Genomic DNA, 5,429 nt, shown 5'->3' with positions numbered 1-5,429 from the left:
GATTCAATTTGATAAAGATGTGTGGAGTGTTTGCACTGTGGCAGAGGCTGTGGGTATCTGAAATGGAGAAAGAATGAAAGTAGGCTTTTTTCGAGTTCTTGCTATGATTAAACAACCTTGTGGGTGTTTATGAATCCCCTGCTCTACTTCGTTTAAGGAGGGTAGATTCAGAGAAAGATCATTTGTGTGACTAGGAGTAAGAAGGTAAAACGGGAAATACTAATGCTTCGTGTAAGAAAAATGAAGCCATTTCCATGACCTAAAAAAACACAGGTGGATTCCTCACTCCCAGTGCGATGTTCCTGGTCAGCCTATGGCTTCCTTCCATGCAGTGATTCAGGCACCCAGGCTCCTTCCTTCTCGTGGACCTGTCATTCCTTATGGTCTCAAAGTCCCCTGCACCCTAACTGCAGAGGGAAAAGATCATGGAGAAAATCCACCCACTTCTTTTTTTTTTTTTTTTTTTTCTGGTAGGCGGGCCTCTCACTGTTGTGGCCTCTCCCGTTGAGGAGCACAGGCTCCGGACGCGCAGGCTCAGCAGCCATGGCTCACGGGCCCACTTCTTAAACACTCCCTCCCAGAAGCGACAGATTCATCCTATTCACATTCCACCGGCAAGAATTAATCACGTGGCCACTCCTGGGTAGGGAATCCTACCACACGGAATCCTCTTTCCTGTTGGGACAGCAATGATTCCCCAAAGCATAAACTTTTGGCAAGGAGCCAGCTACCCATGTGTATGCAGGTTCATACATTGCTATATTATTTGGCCTCTTTCCCCCACTCTGACGTGAGCTCCATAAGAGCAGGGATTTGTCTTTGTTCATTGTAGAATCCCCAGCTGGTGGTGATGCCGGAACTGAAACTTGGAGGAGTTGCCCAGGTGGAGAGGTCAGAGAAAGGCCATCCAAGGAGTGGATGGCACGTGAAAAGGCAGGAAGCATGAGGGCGTGGTGTGTTAGGAGAGCTGGATCTGCCTACTCTGGCCAGAGATAAGAGTGAGGTCTGGGCCAGGGCATAGCAGGAGCCTGAGTGCAGGGCCCGGAATGGGCAGGGCCCTGGCCTCAGGCTAAGGAGTTGAAATGTATCCTTAAGTACCACACAACTCAGAAATTCCACTCCTAGGTATAGACTCCCCCAAAAAAGGAAAGAAAAAAGAAAACTATGTCCACACAGAATGTTCATAATAGCCAAAAAGTAGAGACGACCAAAATGTCCCCCAATAAATGAATGGATAAACAAGACGTGGTAAATCAAAACAATGAAATAGTACTCAGCCATAAAAAGGAATGAAGGACTGATTCGTGCTACAACTTGGATGAACCTTGAAAACATTACCTAAGTGAAAGAAGCCAGACACAAAAGACCACATATTGTATGAGTCCATTTATATGAAATATGCAGAAAAGACAAATCCAAAGAGACAGAAATAGACTAGTGGTTGCCAGGGATTCAAAGGAAAGGGGAATGGGGCGTGAGGACTAATGGGTACAGGATTCCTTTGGGGGGAGATGACAGTGTTCTGGAATTAGATAGTGGTAATGGTTGCCCAACTCTGTGAATAGACTAAAGACAACAGAATCGTACTCTTTAAAAGGGTGGCCTCTATAGTACGTGAATTATATCTTAATAAAGCTGTTATTTTAAAAATCTATCCTTAGGACAATAAGAAGCCATGAAAGTTTCAAGCAGGTGATGATCACGTGGTCAAGGTATGACACTGGTGGTTATGTCGACAACGGATTGAAGAGGATGGAGAACAGAGCATGGAGCCTGGTCCTCCCAGTGAAATGTAACAAGCAACTGAACTAAGCCCCCAGAATTAACAGCCCCCAGGTGAGTTAACACTGGGTCAAAGGACAGAAAAAATGGAGAAAGCACAGAACCAGCTTTGCGGCTCTCCCTGTAAAACCACATCTTCTAAGCTGTGCCGGCAAGACATGCACAGAGGGACTTCCCTGGCAGTCCAGTGGTCAGGACTCAGCGCATTCACTGCCGTGAGCCTGGATTTGATCCCTGGTCGAGGAACTAAGATCCCCCAAGCTGCACACTGAGCGGCCAAAACAAAAAATGCTCAGAGCCCAAGAAGTACCAGGCATGCTTCTACTCCTTACATTTGAGGAGCTACTGGATCGCTATGCCACTCATGCTGCTGGCACAGGAATTCACCCCCCAGGCTGTTTGTCTTTTCAGCACCAAAACATGGAGCAAGTTTCCAAGGCTCTCACCCCTGACAATCTGTGTTGTGCAACTCTGGCTGCTGGCTCTGTGGTTGACATTGGTCATTTCTCTTTTAAAGTATTAATAAGTAAATGCACATATCGGAAAGCCATTTGCATATCCTTGGAATAGCAGGGAGTCATGTTTTGCGAATTGGTAGGTAAGTGATGCAGGCAACAAATTCAGTACCTGCCACGTTTGATGCCCTGCCTCACACCAAACTCTACAACTCAGGTGGGTTTCACAAACACCTACTGTGTGCCAGGGACCAAGTGATACAGAGTGGATAGGAAAATGATCTGTGTTCTTAGGAAGCTCATAGGCTGGTGGGAGAGAATGACTCTGAGGCAGATGGCTGTGAGTTTATGGAAGTGCGCTGATGGAGGGATGTGCGTGCATCTAGCCCGCGGGGTGGGGAGAAGTCATGGGAGGCTTCCTAGAGGAACACTTCCAGTCTTGGAGGACTCCACAATCTGTGGGCCCTGGGGCTGGCCTTGCATCCGTCAACTCATGGGGTAACTTCCTGGGTAGGAAAACTCAATGGGCACACAGAATAAAGGCGGTGGTGGGGGAGTGGGGGCGGGTGTTTCTGGGATTGTAAAGACAGACCAAACATGAAGACTTTTCAGGTAATATTCCAAGACTAGAGAACAGGAAAATCCAATCTATAGTTGCCTTTGGGAGTTTGTTGACTATGAAGGGCCCCAAGAGAGTGTCTTAGGCTGCTGAAAACGTTCTATATTTTGATTTGGGTGATGACTGGAGGAGACAGAGAGAAAGAGAGTCTTTAAGAATACACTGGGGCTTCCCTGGTGGCGCCGTGGTTGAGAGTCCGCCTGCCGATGCAGGGGACACGGGTTCGTGCCCCGGTCCGGGAAGATCCCACATGCCGCGGAGCGGCTGGGCCCGTGAGCCATGGCCGCTGGGCCTGCGTGTCCGGAGCCTGTGCTCCACAAGGGGAGAAGCCACAACAGTGAGAGGCCCGCGTACTGTAAAAAAAAAAAAAAAAAATACACTGAAGAACAAAATGAAACCTTTGACTACTACAATAACTAGACTTATTCATTACATTTTTTAATAGCACAAAAATTATTTACCATGTAGTTACTATTTACAAGTGTTTTTTTTTAATTAAAGTATAGTTGATTTACAATGTTGTGTTAGTTTCAGGTATATAGCAATATAGCAAAGTGATTCGGTTATATATATATATATATATATGTGTGTGTGTGTAAAATATATATTCTTTTTCAGATTCTTTTCCATTATGGTTTATCATAGGATATTGAATATACTTCCCTGTGCTACACAGTAGGACCTTGTTGTTTATCTATTTTATATATAATAGTGTGTATCTCTTAATCCCAAACTCCTAATTTATCCGTCCGCCGACCTCCGTGTGTTTTCATCTCTGTGATCTCATTTATTTCTCTGAATAAGCCTCAGCTTATTCAGGACACATATTTTATGCCAGAAACTTAAACTCCAACGCATTAAATAACTTGCTCAAAATCATCCAACCAGGAAGTAGCAGAGCCAGGATTTGAATTAATTCTCCTAGCTCGTAATTCAGCTATATTCCTGTTACCCAAGCTAGTTTAAAAACTGGGAGCTGTTAATGCCATGTTCTAACCACAGGTCGTGCCAAGAAGGTCCAAGAAACATCTCTTAGCTGCTTCTGACACGAACTCCTTTCAACTCAGTCCAGCCAAGCCTTGGTCCAGCCTGTACCAGGCACAAACCAGCACCTGGGGGACCTGGAGTGGGGGGCATCACCTACACCTTCCAACAGCTCATGGGCTAGTGGAGGAGACAGGTCGTGCACACCTGGTTATGGCCGAAGCAGAGTATGAAACAGGGGCTACGCTAGACACACAAAGGACCACGGGACGGCAAATGAGGCTGCCACGGTTTTCAGTTGGCATTAATTTCATACCCAGTAAATTTGACTGTCTTGGGAACCAAGCTGGGCAGTTGCCAAGCTGGCTCCTGGAGAAGCTGGTTCTATGTACTTCTCCAGGTAATTCCTGTCCCCTCTTTTCCACATATTCTCTGGGCCTGGCCTGGGAAGCAAGGGGAGCCTGGAACTTCACTCATCAGCCCCTCCTCTGGAAGCCGCATGTTACCATAGCAACACTGACCTCGGTTCTGACATGGTCAGGCACCAGCTGGAAGGTTGGTGCAAACACTGGGTTTCACTGACAAGAGGCAAAGTCTCTGAAATCACTGCCTGATCAAAGTCCCAAGAAGGCCAACCTCTGACCCTTGAGGGGCAGGAGGCCAACTAACCCAGATTTTTCCCGAGGGCCAGCTGGTGTGATAGGAAGAACACGAGCTTAACCCAGGTGAACCTAGAAGTGGTCCAACTCTGCCGCTCTGTGCTGCCAGGACCTAAGCCTCAGTCCCTCATCTGCAGCCGGCCTCACGGAGCTGCCCTGAGAGTGTGATGAGAGCACCTTTGTCAAATGCCTCACGCGTGGTGCTCTTATAACTGGCACTGAATTTGAGCCATGAGGAGAAATTTCAGAGCATCTCTTTAAAAGTTCTGGCCAGGATTCACGCAATATCTCATTCACATAGACATCCCTCTTTGAAGATTACTTCACACTCCTTAAATGCTAGACTTATCTATTTAAATCCCAGAACAGGATGTCTTCAACTTCGGAAACGCCAGGGTGACCTCAGAGGCCATTGTGCATCCCTGGAAAGGGTGCAGTTCATGTGACAGTCACCTCACTCCGTGGCACAGATGAGATGCAGCTGAAATGGTAACTTTAGGTGGCGCCTGCCCTGCAGGCTCTGTGGACAGCCCAGCCACGCAAGTGGAATTCAGTTCCCTAAAGTAGAACAGCTCAGGAGGCCCGCAGGGAGGACCAGAGACCTGGGAGGGACAGACATGGGACAGGACAGAAAAGACTTAAGAGGTCAAGGACCCACCTTCATCCTTCACAAAGGGTCTTCCCTATACCCTTCAGACAAATGATACTCTATCCTTTAAAAATGAAAAAGTGTCAACCCCCCTGCCCACTCACTATCAGATTAGTGTGTCCAACTTAGCCAGGATCCCTGTCCCTCCTGGTGATATGGAAAGAGGTGACACCTTCAATTGCCATTCAGTCTTTTAGGGAAGCAGGACAATGGAAATGAGAGCTTGTGTTTCCCGACCCCTCCACCTCCCCTCAGACCATCCCCAGGTTCCCTGTGTCTCT

This window comes from Grampus griseus (genome assembly GCF_964374135.1).
Source record: "Grampus griseus genome assembly, chromosome: 18".
NCBI classification, from domain to species: domain Eukaryota; kingdom Metazoa; phylum Chordata; class Mammalia; order Artiodactyla; family Delphinidae; genus Grampus; species Grampus griseus.
Note: the sequence above shows the minus strand (reverse complement) of the source record.